Below are 18,334 nucleotides of genomic sequence, written 5' to 3'. Positions count from 1 at the left end.
GTGAGCAAACTATCTGTGTAAACAACCCCTACAGAACACAAGGTATGATCAACCTTGCAGCTAAACTATATGTAGATTTTAGAAGAAAGAATTACATCGTAGAGTTTACTCTTCACTTCATAGAAAGTGATGAGGCTTTCACATATGAAGAGAACCATATCCAAATACTTAAACGTTACTAGACAAAACTTACAGCTTCGTAAAAAGGAAGAACTAAAATGCAAATAATCTTAAATATTACATAAGAATATAATGCTTTTCCTTCTTATTTAACATGCACGTCCTTTCCCAATACCAATAAGCCAACAACTGGATTCAGAAACGCGTATTTCCATGCCCTTCAGTAGACATTCATGTTCATGAACACACATGAACACTGTATGCAAAAATGCTCAACAAGAGAAGTTGCTGTGCAACTAGGCATTGTTTTTATTCATGTTTTTGCCTAGCACTCAGTCTCACTATCACAGCTGTTTGCTAAAACTGTAGGCAAAGAATGAGCACCTTCAGTAATTTGCAGTCAAAATGCAGAGGTTGTACAGCTACTAATCTAACATAATACGCAAAATAAACATTGCTCCAAGACCTTTCCTCAAAGTCTTCCCTGTCCAGCTTTTCTCTTAACTTGGTATTTCATTAAAAACTAGCGGGTTATCTTCCAAAACAAGTCTTTGCACTTATCTTGGACTTAAAAAATAAAAATAATATATCCCACAACCCTCTGGCACTTCTACACAACTCTCTAGCTCCCTATTTTCTTTATTTGCATTTTGCTCTTTCAAGATTTCTGCTGGCATTTTCTGATTAACACCTTGAGAGATTACAGTACCATCATAGTGCTTTCATGTTCTACTTCAGGCCTCTTCTCTCTATACTTAAAACAGAGACTAGTATTATGTGAATGCAACCTTTGATATATCCATAAAGTTCCCATACTACTGACATGAAAAGAGACCTCACTATTGCACCAGAAAACATTTTAGGGAGAAAAATAAACAGTTTGGAGCCTCCACATTAATGTGATAGCACTGCCTCTTCATGGAGTACTAGTTATAACAATCATTGCAGACTTTGGTACAGGAGTCACAGAGAGATTCTATTTCTCAAAAACTTTTTTTTAAGAAGTCCACAAGCAAAATGGCAAAAAATATTATCAGTGCTCAATATGCAGATCCACTGGCAGCCCCTCTTTTCATTTTGTTAAAGATACTGGCACAAAGATGGATTTGGCATTAAATACAGGACATTATACTGGAGAGAAGAACAACTATTTCATTTAGATTTTCACTACATCCTTCTGATGAAAAGGTTAATCATATGGGGAAGTTAAAATATCAAGTTTGATTTTTTGTTGTTTACTCACAGAGCAACAGGAACATAAGGCAGCTAAATAAAAAATAAAAAAAAGGAAAAAACAACTTCCCCCCTTCAAGTAACATTTTAAAAAAGGAAAATCTGACAGTATTCAATAGCCAAACTTTAGGAATTATTAAAAAGCATGACACAAATACATAATCAAGTCACATATTACAAAAGAAAGAAGCAATGCTAGAACATGCTAAACAGCAAAACAAGTAAGTGCTAATCCAAAAACAGAGATTCAAAAATGACTGATAAGGTTCTCCAAAGCGATAACATGCTATCCTGGCTGCAAGTTACTATTGCGTAGACACTTTGCTTCCTTCCGGTGAGCAGTAACTAAATAACATGGTCAGCAGAGTTTTATATTCTTTTCAGGTCTCTTGCCCACCTTGCTAGAATTTCATCCTTTCTTCTATGCCTTTCTATCCTCAATTAGAAACCTGCTATTAATTTGCAAGACTGTGCATAATACCAACTTTCTTGTCTATTTTTCACATCACGGTCCTAGGAATGAGGCAGAGAGTTTGTATAGAGGAAAGAGATTTATCTAGTTTCTTTTTTTTTATTGTTATTTTTACCAGTAATGTAAATAAGAGAAGCTTAGGGATCAACTGCATTTGAATTTCTCCTGATGTTCATCTGAACTTACTGTAAAATCAGAGCACAGAAGACACTGGGGGGGAGGGGGGGGAAGAAAAAAAATTAAAAGAAAGAAAAAAGGAGTAAACCAAAGAAAAAAGCTAAAAGGAAATAGGAAAAGAAAAAAAAAAGAAATCTATAAGAAATAGATGGTGCTGATCACTTGATTCCTCAATTTCAATTTATATTTCTTAAGATTTTAATAAATATGCACATTTTGAAGAAAGCTGGATCATACTGACATACAAAAATTGGTGTCAAATAAAAAATATAAAGTATTGTTAATGCAAAGATTTTCTTGAAAATTACAATAGCAAAATGTGTGTCTAGGAAGTGAGTTGGATGGAGGTCTTTTTTATGACAGTTTCACACTGATATCTTCTTATAACATTCCTCCCTAATTCAACCAGAGTTGTTTGATGTAGTTAACATCGTAGTGCAAGTGAGGTTACAGAGGTCATAAAATATGACAATGACTCTACATATTCCAAACATTCCTGCTAAAAATTACATCCAGCACATTTGAGAATTTCAAGGCATATCACAATCATGAAAGACAAAGAACAAAGCCGAAATTTGATCTAACATTCATTACATCATTAAACAAATAGTTTAGGATTCATGGTGTTTTGCTTGCTCTCTCCTGTATAAGAAAGGAATAGAATTTGCAAAGTAACCCAAAGTCTTGTCATAAATAATACTGTAACTATCTCAACACTTGTGCAAGGTCCATGTAAAACTTCAGGAAATTAATCCACTAGTTGATGAACTCTACATAAACAAGCATTCTGGAAGGCCAGCAACAACGTATGGTAATAAGTTAGCTACAATTAGTAATAGAAGCCTTAAAATAGCTGCATCTTCCCAAGTTTGCTGTATTGTGGAAATGATAAAATATTATTTTCCACTGTAACTAAAATGGTAATTGAAAGCTGATTTAGGATCAAAGACAACCTCAAGGTTATAAATATTGTAGTTGGCTGTGAAGTATTCTCATCAAAACTTCTTGAAAGAGGATGCTCCAATGATAGTACACTTCCAGGAGCCAAAAGAAATAAGACTTTCTGTCAAAGACTCATATACAGAAAAGAAAATGAAAAGGAAAAAAAAAAAGAAAAGATTTGAGGGGGGGAAAAAATCCAAATGTTTTACCACTGAATCTAAGTGCTGTTAGCTGAAGATTATTATAAAATGGTCTATTTGATGTAGCTGAAAAAAAAAAAAAACAAACCAAAGATCAACCCCAACACCACTAATGAGTAAATATTGATTGCCATTAAGAAGTCAGAATTACTTCAGTAATTCTTTATTCTTTCCATCCAGTGTTTTCACAGGACACCAGCCATTACAGCTGCTTTGCTTTTTCTTCATGACTAGCAAAATCCTTATTTATAAACCCTCCACGTACTGACTTCAATATCTGCACATCTGTATTTAAATTATTTTCTTCTAATGTACAATAGTTTCCAAAACAATATACTTTAAGTTTTTAAAGCAATTCAATAAATATTGCAAGTTTTTGACATGTTTTTTAATGCATTAGACAAGACAGCAAAGCACGACAGAAACAGTGGAAATTTTTAGAGACAAAAGAAACTGTCTACCCAATCCCTTCCTCAATTGAGCCAAGGTTGCTTGTGGAACTAAACAACCTAAATAATTCTGGGATTGAAATTAAGGCATTAGTTCAAAACTTAGCTGATCACGTGTAGGGATATTAAAGATGCAAACAAACAATTCCCACACAGAAGAAAGGTATGAAGTAAATATATTGCATAAACCACAGGCTCTTCATTTACCTGAATCTCAAGAAAGAAACAGAGAATCTGGCTTCGAATTGTTGAAATTTACCTTACATTTCCTTAAGTGTAATTACCATCTCATGAGAAACTGTATTAACACACCTAGTCAATATGCAGTATGCAAAAATATCTCCTGTGGATCGCTACTATATATTCTAATCCAGTTATTTGGGGCATATCCTCTTGATTGCATTCACTTCCTTTTAACACATTTATTATTTAAAAACTGTCAGTAGAACTACTTATTCTGAATTGTTGTCCTCTTGAGCAATCTGACCAATTCATTGAAGGAATTAATATAATTAATAAAATTTAAGGGATGACCTACGATACAAAATGTCAAATTTCAAATTGTTTTTCTCCTTTAGTTATCAGTGCTGAGTAATTAACGCATGCACAAAACCCAAATTCATAGCTGAAAAGTACACTTGAATATTTGAAACCTGATTAGAAACTGATGACCTTTCAGGTGTTGCTGCTAAGAAAGTGAGCGATCAGATCCAACAAGTTGTTCATGGGTTATGGTGTATTAGCATAACAAATTCCAGAGTCTGCGGGACTGCAGAGGCTAGAAGTCATCAGGGGAAGGCTATGACAAAATTAAATGACGATGACAAAATTTAAAAAGTCAGGTGACAGAGAAGGATTATGATCTCCCATTGTCAATTAGTGTAACTCTATGTTTATGACTATATCTTCCCCTGACAAGTGGGTTACTTTCCTCAAAGTTGACTACTACTAAATTTTCCAGAATAATTACAGTCTAAATTTTTCAGACTTCTAACACAATGTTTTTCCTGCCTGTACCATATACAGGCTGCAGATTTTTCATCTGGCAGCTCTACATAACCTGCAGGTAAGAGCAATCTTGTGACCAACTGTAACTCGCAGACTTGTCTCCCCAAAACCAAACCAACACAGTGAAATCACCGAAGTAGCATTCTTAGGTGTTACTTTGTTGAATCTCAAAACTCAGAATTAGGTCTTTCAGCACATCTGACTTGCAAGTGGTACGGGAAGCTACAGACAGATAGAACCCCTCACATCACTGATTTATATGTGCCATAATCTTCTGCTGACAAGATCTTTTTTTAGCTGTGAAAAAGAACCATATTGTAAAACACACCACTAAACACCTATGGGGGAAAAAAAAAAGTGCTAGAGTAGCACACAGGGACAGAAAAAAACCCTTCTCAGTAATTCCTTACAACAGTGAACTGCAAAACAGTGATACATGGTTAGCAATTTACCATTTTCCTGCATCCTAATCTAAACAATACAGTAATAGTAATCAATACAAGTACTTGAAAAGACTCATGATTACATCCTATGTCTTTAATTTTCAACAAGGAGCCAAAGCACTGTGAATAACATACCCATTTTTATTTTTCCAAATATTAAGCCTTTCACATAAAAGAAGCCCAAGAAGAGGGAAGCAGACCGCTGCAAGAGTGTCAGTAGGAATCTAAAAAACTCACAACTACAATAGATGATGTTTATTCTGCAAAGCACGAAACTATCAACACAGCTCAGGAAGCAGACCAATAGATTATAAGGAACTTAAAGTCATCACAATGTCCTCTCTTCTCAAAAAAGAACCTCACTTATTGATTTAGGTGCATATATAGAGTTTGTTTTAAGTGTAGTAACAAAAGTTGTAGGTGTGTATACATATACACACACATACATACACATGCATATATGTTTTTATATACACATATATAAATGTGTATTCAGATGCAATTACTTGTTTATACACAGACATAATTCTTGAGGATTTGAACATAAAAACATTCTACCAGAGAATCCCAAGGTAAATATTACACTGGAAAACCTTTTGAAACTCACACAGACAATGAGCTTATATACAAACTGCACTGGAACTAGACTCAGTTATTTCAGAAATAAAGTGCACAAGCTCGTTAGCATGAACATACATGCAATGAACACCAAAAATATTCTTAATAGAGAAGTAAACTAAATAGTTGCCTAGATATGGCAAAAAAAGTAAGAACAGCTAAAGGCACTAATCAAGTTGCTTTCTCAAAGAGAAAAATTCAAGCAGGATATTGAGATCAGATGACTGCAAAAAGGAAAAGATAGCACAAGCAGAGATATGAAACTGAAAAATTTGGACAGTAGCATAGAAAGTGGAAGTACGATTTAAAAAATTAACCAAAAATAACCAGAACAAAGACTTGCATGGCTATTTAACCAGCAAGACAGACAGGCTGCTGCTGGTGCTGAGAGGAATAATGCAAAGTATAGAATTCACAACCTCTTAGGATGAGCAAGAAGCATTTTTCAGAAATTTTGTTTACAATACGCCTGCTGTCATTCGTAACCATTACCTTAGAGGAGACTTTCAGCAGGGGATAAACTCCGAAAACACTTCACAGAGAGGTGTTTGGATTCCTCTGTTGAATCTGAAAAACAGAAAATCACTAGTTAAAGCCATCAGCTTATGACACAGAGGTAACACTGGCAAAAGTGATAGAAAATATCCATGTAAGAAATCTGCCCAATGAACACAGAATGTGCCAAGGAGAGGGGTGGATTAGTGGGTTTATCTCAGAAGTGACAGATTTCTGCATTTCAAAAGTGCCATGCTGGAGTGGGTGATGGAGGGACTTACATGATCAAGAAGAACCTGTGGTTCACCAATAGCCAAGGGTTTTGATTTGATCTAAACTCTGTTGTAAAATCCTGAGATTAACCCCATACAGCCACTTTTCCCCTTTGAATTTCAGGAAGATTTATTTCAGGGAGGTTGAACAGAACTGGAAATATATCCAAATAACGTAACCATATGAGGACTGGTTAGAAAAGAGTGTAACACGAATGTTTTTAACCTTCCTTCTAACATCCACACCCACTCAAGGAATAAAAAGCAGGTTTGGGTGGCAATAAACTTTGTCATATATGCAGCTGGAGGGCAGCATATTCTCTTCATTTATCATTTAAAGACAGATCATCAGGAAGTCATTACATTGCAAAGACTGTATCTCTGCACAATTGTGGTGTAATTGAGCACTGCAGTATGCAAATATTTTAGCTAATAAACCAGAAAATGGTTTGCAGTATTGGACTTGTCCTTTTCCTACATTGTTATGTCAGGTTTAATCCAGTTAGCAAAAATAAAGAAAAGAAAGTCTTCTCAAAGCTCACACAGACTTTGGTGGATTGGAACCTATTTTATTAACTACCGTTAAGCTTTAGAATTAGGTAAGTTTGGCCCCCAACAATGATTCTAGCTAGCTTGTGGCTATGATCTGAACGCCAGCTCTATCTGACAGAGGGTTACAAGCATGAAAGGGGACTACTATAAGAATATAAAGAAGCAGTAGGGAAGGTGGAAAAGCAGGCAGTCCAGCTTAATGGACATGTCTCAATTCACAGGTCAGTAGAGGCTATACTGCTTTTAAGTCAGCACCAATGCTCTGACAATATTTTTAAACTGCTTCTTGCAACATCAGCTGCAACATGAGGATCACCATGGATGACAGACTTGCTGCAGGCTAAATTCAAGGAATATGCAGAGAACCTGTAACGGTTACAGATACTTCAATATATCATGTCTGTTTTGGCAGGGGATATTATTAGCACTATTGAGATAAGGATGCAGTAGTGCTGTTCGAAAATATCTGTACCCTGCCTGCTGGGCTGTGATAAACAGTTGTGTGTTTCACACATTAGGTATGAGTATTAACAGTATGCATGCAGGCACTTAAAAGCAGGAGGAAAACACAAATAAGTTTGCGAGTTTGATCAAGCTCGCAGTATGCTGGTAGTAGGAGCAAATCTGCATAGGTAAACTTGTATTGCTTAACTTCTATCTCACTTTGTGATCTTAAAAGCTCAACTCAACACTTACTGGGTTCAGGTTCTGATTAGAGAATATGATAAAGATATGAAGTGAAGGGGCAGAGAGGAAATATTCAACAAAGAAGAATGGAGCCAAGTGAAGACTACATAGATGTATATACTCTGACAAAAGAGGGCCAGACAGAAATACTCTATAAAAATATAAATACCACTTCTCTATTCTACCAGCATCAAAATGACACAACACCACTTTTAAGAGATGTTTTTGTTTCTAATACACATCAAAGAATTCTCGTCTGCTACAAAAGGCACTTTTGTGTCAGTGTCTTCAAGAAGAGAGGATACTCAACAATTGCTTAAGATTGAAAAAAGAGATCGGAAAAAATATCTGCAATCAAAATGGTTTTTCTGTACTGACAACTAGTTAGAGAGGTTTACAAAACTCCACCATGCTCTATGTTCCACTCATTTCCACAATAAATTATTGCTTTTCTTTCTCCTTGCTACATTTGTTCAGTCTGTCACTGTGATTAAATACTACCTCCAAATTTTCTAAGTATTCTTCTCTGCCTTTTGAAAAGGCAACTTCTTATTTAGAAGTGGCTTTGCCAATCCAAATGCATACATCAAATTGTATCAGAGTTCTGAGGCATTAGGATTTGTTTCAGATGTAGAAGGAACAGCTGTGGAATTTCCAAAATGGATTAAGGTTCTGGAATTCTTGCTCCCCAATAATTTGGGGCCAAAGAATTGCAGCTCAAGACACTTTGGAACTGTAATTCTTTTAAAGAAGAGCGACAATAAGTTCTCGTGGATTTGTAGTCATGGAGAGTTGCTCCTCTCAATTCACTTCTTAAGTAGAACTGCTTAAGAATTATTGGAAGAAAATGGAAAAAGCATTTCCTTCAGAATACTCTCTGTACAAACAAAAAGGGTAACTACCCGAAAGTGATTTCCTTCCTACAGTATATCTTAATATTAACATAATCATAAACACTTAAGACAGCATTACCCTCAGATCTCCATTATTAATCTCTGAAAGCTGAGTTATGAACAACATAAAACATTAATCCATCATGCCCTAATAATTATAGTCTTATTAGAGCAGTTGACCAATATGGCTTGTTAGACAGTTTGTGTTCATAAGAATGATAAGTTTCTATTTACGAGAAGATATTAAAAAAAAAAAAACAAACCCAAACCAAAAAACAACACACCCTGTCAATATTATCTCCATCAACAGCATTTTTATAAATTAATAAAAAATTAATGAAGTAGACAAAATGTAGTAATCTGTTTAAATATTAATTTTATACTTCCTAATTTTTTTAAGAGCATGTCTGCTGAACTTTGAGCACTATTTATTGACAGCACCAGAGCCAACACCCTGCCCAGCTTTCTGTACTCACAGAAAAGCAAAGTGATCCCACTCACCCTACAGCCCCAGCCATTGCACTCAACAGCTGGCAACCAGAAAGAGCTAAAGTCACAGCACCAACCATTCCACCATCTGCTCACCAATCCCTGTACTTGCTGCTCACAGCCAGCTGAATAGCTGTTTTCATGGCAAACGGTTCCTCAACTGGAAAATCACAGAATGGTCAGGGTTGGAAGGGACCTCTGGACATCATCTAGTCCAATTCCCCTGCCAGAGCAGGGTCACCTGCAGCAGGTTGCACAGGACGGCATCCAGGTGGGTTTTGAATGTCTCCAGAGTTGGAGACTCCAACACCCCCCTGAGCAGTCTGTGCCAGTGTTCTGCCACCCTCAAAGTAAAGAAGTTCCACCTCATGTTTAGATGGAACTTCCTATGTTCAAGTTTGTGCCCGTTACCTCTTATCCTATCACTGGGCACCACTGAAAAAAAGACAGTTCCCATCCCCCAGCACTCTCCCTTTAAGTATTTTTAAGCGTTGATAAGATCCCCCCTCAGTCTTCTCTTCTCCAGACTAAAGAGACCCAATTCCCTCAGCCTTTCCTCACATCCTTTCCAAACATTCCCCTGGACATCAAACAAATGCGAGCCAAGCACTCATCAACTTCTAAGAAGGTGAAAAAACACATCCCTAAAGGAGATGGGGGAGTCGTCAACCACACGTGAAACTTCTGCTCCCTGAACTCTTAAAACTTAAGCCTTCTACTGCGTGTTTCATTACACCAACAAGATAAATTAGCAGGTTTGTAAGTTCAATTGTATGCTACTAAGAATTTTGATAAACTAGCCACTGCATTCAGACTAGAGGAATGAGGCTTGTTTTTCAATTTCTGCTTCTTGCCTAAACATCACAACTGCTTGCTCTTTAATTACGAGGTTTGCAGTCAGTGAACGGTGACCCTACATGAAAGATTTATCTTTCGACAAACTTAGTTATACCCTAACTTCCAAATCCTACCCTTCCATAATCATTTTTAGATGACTTATCAAAAATAAATGAACCTCTTCTAGTCTTTATTGCATTCCTGCTCTAACAGAGTAAAAATCTGAGACTTACATTTGCTTATTCTTTTGTCCACTGTTGCACAATATGTAAGAGGCTATATTTTTAATTTAGCAGAGGAAGCCAACCCTGTACAGACATGTGACGAAGGAGCAAAAACATTTTGAAGTCTTCTGACACCTAACACACTTCAAAATGTAAGGATTTAAGTTTACCATTTTCTATTCTGAGAGACAGATCTAAAGATCTGGAGGTTTTTTTACGTATTTTGATTTGATCATTTGGTCGTATGGCAGTCTGTCACAGAGCTTTTTAGATCCTTCCATAGTGTAGGCCACACAGCCTGTGCTGCTCCACTACTTTAAATCTCCATAATGCTCTTTCACACTGTGGAGCAAAGATTTGCCAAGAGGCAAACCCAGATTTTACAGAAAACAGGTTCCCAATCTCATTATACATCCTCTACTCAACTGAATAAGTTTTAGATCAAATGGTAGTTTCTGCCTAAGACAACACATTTTTACTCTGGGAGGCAGCGGCATTAGCCAGTGTGGGATTTTGACAGTTAGCAAATTGGGAGCCTTCTACTTTTTAGTCAGGAGGTTTTTCTGTGTGGATTTTCCAGGCAGATGTGGGCAGTCATCACTACTGTATGCTTTAATTATGTTTTCTCTAATAGTAATAGTTGTGTTCATTCTCAAGTGACCTACACTCAGCATTGCATTCACAAGTTGCCTTAAAGTTCACGTTGTGATCCTCCTCATTCAGTTTAAGTATTGCTGATTACTCATAAAAACCTGTGAAAAAAAATCAGACTTAAACCTCCCCACGATTGCCTATACACCCAAGCCTCATCAAAAAGATGTGGCTACCTAGATGTGCAACCTAGCTGTTGTATCTCTTCTCAAGGCTCCACAAAAATGGAGTTTTGAGAGAACTTTTAGGGCTTAGAGAACAGAGTTTTCAGCAAAACAATTTTTTTCATAGAAGTATGTATTTTACTGGGAAAAAAAAAACACAGCACATGAGGGTCTGCAAAAAATTTAGTTCATCTGATTTGAAAAATATTGTTGTAGCACCTAGCCACAATTTGGGTGCCCCCATTCTCATCTTTCCTCGTGTCCTCATCAAGCTTCCTTGTAATGGAGCGCAGCCAGGAGCTCATCTAATGTATGTGAACTCAGCAAGAGCAGGCACAGGATACCCAACGTGTTAGCCCACTAAGGAATTTGTCCCATAGAGAGTAGAATGGATACAGATCATAAACATTTCTGACCTAAATTTTTCAGTGTACCACCAAGAAATGCAAGTTTTATTTTCTGGAGAGTTTACCATCTTTAGTAAATATCTGAAGCATTTTAAAATTAACTATAGCTGTATCCAAAGTAAATTGTTTCTGGGGCAACCCATTCGTGCTTGCACTCTGAACCATTCAGTAAAAAGTTGCAGAAGAGGGGTTTACTACAAACAAATTTCCCATCAAAGCAACTCCTAACAGGATTTCATTAATAGAAACTCAGCCCTCAGCCACAGTGAGGGTACTAATACATAATACTCATATGTACATTTGTCAAGAGAGGAACTGCATGGCAGTTTGAGCAGAGAACCTGGAAGTACGGGTCTGTGCATTCTAATTCCATCTCTGTCACCAGCTGTCTTGGTGATCATGAGCTAGTCACAAAGTGTTTGCTTCCCTTCCTTCATCTGTCTAATGGCAATGATATCTAACTCAGACGGATGCTGTGAGGATTAATTAGTTAATGTTGGTAAGTGCTTTGAAGATGAAAAGGGCTACAGAAGAGATAATCAGTTTTACAGTCTCTAAAAGCTTTTACCATGTCTGCAGAATTATTTTGGAGTACCACATGAACATTATCTGAGAGAATCTGTCATTTATCACGTACATCTAGAAAGGGGGGGGGGGGGGGGGGGGGGGGCAGGGAGGGAAGGAGCCAGTATGCAAATGTTTCAGTGTTAAATCACGTATCCTGTTCCAAAATATGTTGAGACGTTTTAAGAATTCATTTCAGAGCCCTCATAACGACATACAGTATGCTGTTTTGTATGCTGACTTTATCCAGGGGCAAACTCAGTGGCAGATGCCGATAGTCAGTGGATTGAACCCAGGCAGAGCCCAGGGGCAGAGCCAGGGCCCAGATTCAAACAGCGCAAAGCTCAAACTTCCTTGGTTCATCAAGGAAGTATCATCTCAAAGTATCATCTCAAAGCACCTGGATGAAAAGAAGGTTATCAGAAGTAGTCAACATGGATTCACTAAGGGGAAGTCGTGTCTGACTAATCTGATAGCATTCTATGATGAAGTGACTAGATGGGTGGATGAGGGGAGGGCAGTGGATGTTGTCTACCTTGACTTTGGAAAGGCTTTCAACACTGTCTCCCACACCATCCTCACATGCAAGCTTAGGAAGTGCGGGCTAGATGAATGGACAGTGGGGTGGATTGAGAACTGGTTGACAGATAGAGCTCAGAGGGTTGTGGTTAGTGGTGCAGAGTCTAGTTGGAGGTCAGTAACGAGTGGTGTCCCTCAAGGGTCAGTACTGGGTCCAGTCCTGTTCAATATATTCATCGATGATCTGGATGAAGGGATAGAGTGTACCATCAGCAAGTTTACTGATGACACTAAACTGGGAGGAGTGGCTGACACGCCAGAAGGCTGTGTTGCTTTACAGCGTGACCTGGACAGGCTGGAGAGTTGGGCAGAGAGGAACCTAATGAAATTCAACAAGGGTAAATGTAGGGTACTGCATCTGGGGAGGAATAACCCCACGCATCAGTACAGGTTGGGGGCTGACCTCCTGGAGAGCAGCTCTGTGGAAAGGGTCCTAGGAGTCCTGGTGGACAACAGGATGACCATGAGCCAGCAATGTGCTCTGGCAGCCAAGAGGGCCAATGGCATCCTGGGGTGCATCAAGAAGAGTGTGGCCAGCAGGTTGAGGGAGGTCATCCTCCCCCTCTACTCTGCTCTGGTGAGGCCGCATCTGGAGTACTGCGTCCAGTTCTGGGCTCCCCAGTTCAAGAAAGACAGGGCTCTGCGGGAGAGGGTCCAGCAAAGGGCTACAAAGATGATTAGGGGATTAGAACACCTTTCATATGAGGAAAGGCTGAGGAACTTGGGTCTCTTTAGTCTAGAGAAAAGAAGAATGAGGGGGAATCTTACTAATGCTTTCAAATACTTAAAGGGAGGATGCCAGAGGGATGGGAGGAGTCTTTTTTCAGTGGTGCCCATTGATAGGACGAGGGGTAACGGGCACAAGCTTGAACATAGGAAGTTCCATCTTAACATGAGGAGGAACTTCTTCACTTTGAGGGTAGTGGAGCACTGGAACAGGCTGCCCAGAGAGGTTGTGGAGTCTCCCACTCTGGAGTCGTTCAAAACCTGCCTGGACGCTGTCCTGTGCAACCTGTTGTAGGTGACCCTGCTCTGGCAGGGGGGTTGGACTAGATGATGTCCAGAGGTCCCTTCCAACCCTGACTATTCTGTGATTCTGTGGTACAACCTACCTGTGCACTGCTACCACCTTCTTCAGGAAACAACACCACATGGCTGCATTGACTTAACCCTTCTTCCTAATTTGAAGTTCTGAAATCACAGACATTTTCAGGATACTCTGGCTTTTTCTCAGTATATATATTACAAAGGACTGGGAGATAACATCCCATTGTCTGAAGAAACACCCTCAAGGCAGAATATATCTATTTAGCTTTGGTAGATTTATTTTCAGTTGCCTAGGAAGTCTTCAATACGTACATCCCAACTGCATTTCCTCCCTTAATTGATTTGCATTCTCAATAATCAAAATGGAAGCTTTTAACGAAATAGCAAGAGTTCACTTAGATTTTGTGAAGTCAGCCAGGATACAGAAGCATAAATGGTTGGAAAATTTCAGAATTTTCACAAAAAATGTCTGTACTAACTCCACCTTATCCAGATATTTTCATATCCCAGATAAGAACAGCCATATCTTCTCTTTCAATTTCAAGTCAATTTCATGAATAATATGAAGCACAGAACATTAAAAGAATGTCAGCCTGCATACATGCAAATACTTCATAGCTTTTATGTTTTTCTGGATAAATTGCTTCCAAGTGTCATAATTACATACAACATTTTGATTAACAACATATTCCTGGGTACACATTTTTCAAATAGCCATCAGAAAAAGAAGAAGAAGAAAAAAAAGATTTATTCCAAAAGAGGCTCTCTACATAGAGCACAACATGGCTTCAGTACAGATAGCTGATGTATACCTGCACTTTATTACAAGCTAAGTGCAATACTCACTGCACCAGCTACTGTCAGAAAAGAACACGTATGATTTCTGCAACAAGCAAACTTCAAAACTTCATTAAGCCACACTTTCCTCTTAAAAATAATGTCCAGTGGCGGTCTTAATGATTATCAGTAGTTAGAGTACCATTAACACATTATCAGACAATCCACGTTCAACATTACTCTGCAATGCAATATATTTTACTGTTGCTTATAATCACTACATTTTGCCAACAGCCCTTCTCCTATCTTATGCCAAATGTCGACATTGACAGGGCTGAAGGAAAAAAAAGCAAGTATTTTCAGCTTGCTCTTCTTTCTGAAGTCCTTTGCGCTTCACATGGCAGTAATAATTATTTACAATCCCTCTCTGTTCCCAAAGATGCTCGCTAATCTCCCAACACATTTAATACTGCAAAGCTACACTTCTGTTTTGTAAGAGAAAGTGTAATGTCTTGACTTCGATGTATCTTTTTATAGAGGAAAAGACACCGCAAGATTTAAAGAAACACTTAGATGTCTGGAAAATAGATTCTGGAAAACTGAGACAACCCTTTGCTATCGCAATCATCCCTGTTGTTATATTCTTTGCAAACTGACACCCTAAAATAAGTCAGCTCTGCTGACCCCATTAAACTATTGAAAGGTGAGTCTATATCCTCCAGTAGGTAAGACAGAACCCAGTTTAATCATGACCAGATGGCACCTTTCGGTTGTTTTACCAACATTTTCCTTCAGATAAAACAGTTCTTTTCCCTTTCCCAATATTTATTCTTAATGTGTTCATAAAAAGTAGTTATAAAGTCAGATCCTTTCTCATGCACCCCCAATGAGTAAAAGCCTTTTCAATCCATTTGCAAGACAGGTTACCCAGGATCCGAATTGTCATTGTACAGTACTTGACCCATCCTTTTTTTCCCTCCATTTATTTAACATGGAAAAACAGATTTTTAAACACTGTGCTTCAACGCAAGGTCACTTTAACACTTCCCTGTCTATAGCAAATGTTTTACAGATCGCACTCTACGGGCAGGCAGCAGTGGTGGCTAGCAGCCGGGCTCCCACCGGCCCAGGTCTCCTTGGTGTGTCCCGCTGAGGAGCTCCAAACTCACAGCAGAAACCTTCCCACTCCTTGATTACATACCCCACATTTCATACTACCTGATTTAAATTCTGTGTCCGTTACTGCTGCCCTCAAAGTTATCCAGCTTTCCCGTACACCAGAATGGCAATGTCTTCTTATTTTTTATACCAACAAATGTCACCTGCACAGGTATGTTTTGCAGCAGTTACAGAAGTACAGCAGAAAACACGTTCTTCAACAACTTGATCCTACTGCTTCCAGTACCGTTTTGGTGGTCTGTTCTCTAGCCCGTCACCACCTCGGGTCACCCGACTCCTCACCTCCCGCCTTCACCCGCTCGGCCTCAGCCCGCCGCTTCCCGCCGCCGCCGCGCGGGGCGCCCCGCCCGGGCCCCGCCGCCCCTTCTGTGAGGAGAGGCCGCGCGCGGCTGCGCCCCTCAGGCGGGCTGGCGGCGCCTCTGGAAAAACACCTTCAGGCAGGCAAAAGGCTCCCTGGCAGCGAGGAAAAAGCGTGAGGAGCAGCCCTGCGAATGGCGGGGCCAGAGCAGAAGGATGGGGGGAGCCCCGCCGGGGCAGGAAAACCGAGTTTGCGTTTGGCTCCCGCAGGATCGCTTCTCAGTGGATTGTGCCTCCTGTCTGTCATACTACACATGAAGTTTTCAGGTACTTGTTGCCAATTTAATAAATATATATAAACAAATTTTGAGGGTTCCTGTATCTTAAAACCCTAGAGCTTTTCAGTCAAGTTCAGGTTCACAATTTCACATGTGTTCCTATATATGCAGGGATAAATCACAGAATGGTCGGGGTTGGAAGGGACCTCTGGAGATACGTATCCAACCCCCCTGCCAGAGCAGGGTCAGGTGGGTTTGGAATGTCTCCAGAGTGAGAGACTCCACAACCTCTCCGGGCAGCCTGTGCCAGTACTCTGCCACCCTCAATGTAAAGAAGTTTTCCCTCATAACACTTTATTTAATACCAGTATTGGTTACAACGACAGCGACACCATCAGCATTGTCCCCTGAAAAACAGTTTCAAAGTTAGAAATGTCTTCATTATTATTTATTTATTCAGGGTTGTTTTTAAAAACAACCAAACAACAACTACCATATGCATCAAGACTCAGTAGCACCCATGAATTTTTTTCCTCTTTCTCAAGGGTAAATTCCTCAAAAATTTCTTAAAGAGGATGCAAGACTATTATTTCGTATATTGTATTGCCTCCCTTTACAAATGCACGATTCCTGCTGCGTATCCAGCACCTGCCAAGACAATTTACATCCCTCAAAACGCACAGGACTTGGTGTACCAACCACACAAACACTAACCACTAATTTCATGTTGCTACATGTTAACCAATAAAAGAAAAAATATGAAAAATTAAACAATTGCTAACTGCTGGAAAAACTGCTGTATGCTGGTTCCTAGCCCTCAAGGAGCACTGGTGTGAGCTCTCAGATCAAACCTGAATTTTCTGTGGAGCAATTGACTCTGAGAGGAAACAATCTTGATAGAATTAGAAACGCATAACTTGCCAACACAGCTTTAGCAGTCATTATGCTACATACCCCCCCAGCAACATTCATGAATCGTACATGCAGACACAACAGTAAGTTATTTATCTCACCTAACTCACCTGAATTCAGAGACAGTCAATAAAAGGGCAAATACCTTTCTTAAAATAATCATCAACCTCTCTGATCTCCCACTCTTGATGATCAACAAACAACACACGCTCATTCTGGGGAATTAGCAACAGGTCATCTTTCCCTTTACAGATGTATCCATTCTGTTCTGTCTGCGCCAACTATGCTTCTTGCACAATCAAGTCTGAAAAATGCATCTCCAGTTGTCTAGCTTATTAACATCGTTAGAACACATACCAATCTGAGTACAAGTTCAGAAAAACTTCTGTGTTTTTATGTTCATATCAGACTTGATGTACAGTTTGTATGCCATCTTCACTTAGCCTTTTTAAGGCCCAATATAACATTACAGAATTAATAAGGGTAATACCCTCCTGGACTATCTACAGGTTTTCATACTGCAGAAGCGCAGCAGAAGGCTGGGAAGGGAGACTGTTACACGTACTTCTTCACAAAGGTTTCTACTGCTGCCTTTTCCCCCCCTCTTTCTTCTTTAAGGATCAGGTTCTAGTACTGTTTTCCTTTGTCTTCTTTAGCTTCAAAACTAGACATTTTATAACACAACTCGTACCATATCACCCATGTTCAGATCAGAAGGATTTAATTTAGCTGGATTTGCCTCTAAGAGATATCCAGCAACCCAGGTGTACATGGCTACCCAGCTAAATACAGTGGTTTTCCTAGATCAGATTTATATTTTGTCATACTAGATTAGAAAAATAGCAAAGTCCTATGACTAGCTTACGTGGTTGTTCTTAGCAAAGCTGTTACTAGGAAGAAAACAGGCAAAATACCTATTTCTCTGTTTGAACTCTAGGAAGAAAACAGGCAAAATACCTATTTCTCTGTTTGAACTCTAGGAAGAAAACAGGCAAAATACCTATTTCTCTGTTTGAACTCTAGGAAGAAAACAGGCAAAATACCTATTTCTCTGTTTGAACTCTAGGAAGAGTCTACAGCCTTTCAAACTCCTGCATTTCTGTTTGTCTATTTTCCTTCTCTGACAGAGTTCACAATTAACACACAGTGACCAGTCTTTACTAAACCCTCCTCAGTGATCAGACACATCTAAGAGTGTCCCTCAGAAAAAATGATGGGGCTCTTTTTGGACAAGGTAGAGAAATGGTGAGGAAATGAAAGGAAATGGGAAGTGAAAGAGAGGGAAAGGTATGCAACATAAAGCACATCAAAATATATTGGCACATTCTTCCCACAGAACCTTTTGAAATAAGACAGAATGCATTTTGG

Source organism: Vanellus vanellus (assembly GCF_965231255.1).
Source record: "Vanellus vanellus genome assembly, chromosome: 13".
NCBI lineage: Eukaryota > Metazoa > Chordata > Aves > Charadriiformes > Charadriidae > Vanellus > Vanellus vanellus.
Note: the sequence above shows the minus strand (reverse complement) of the source record.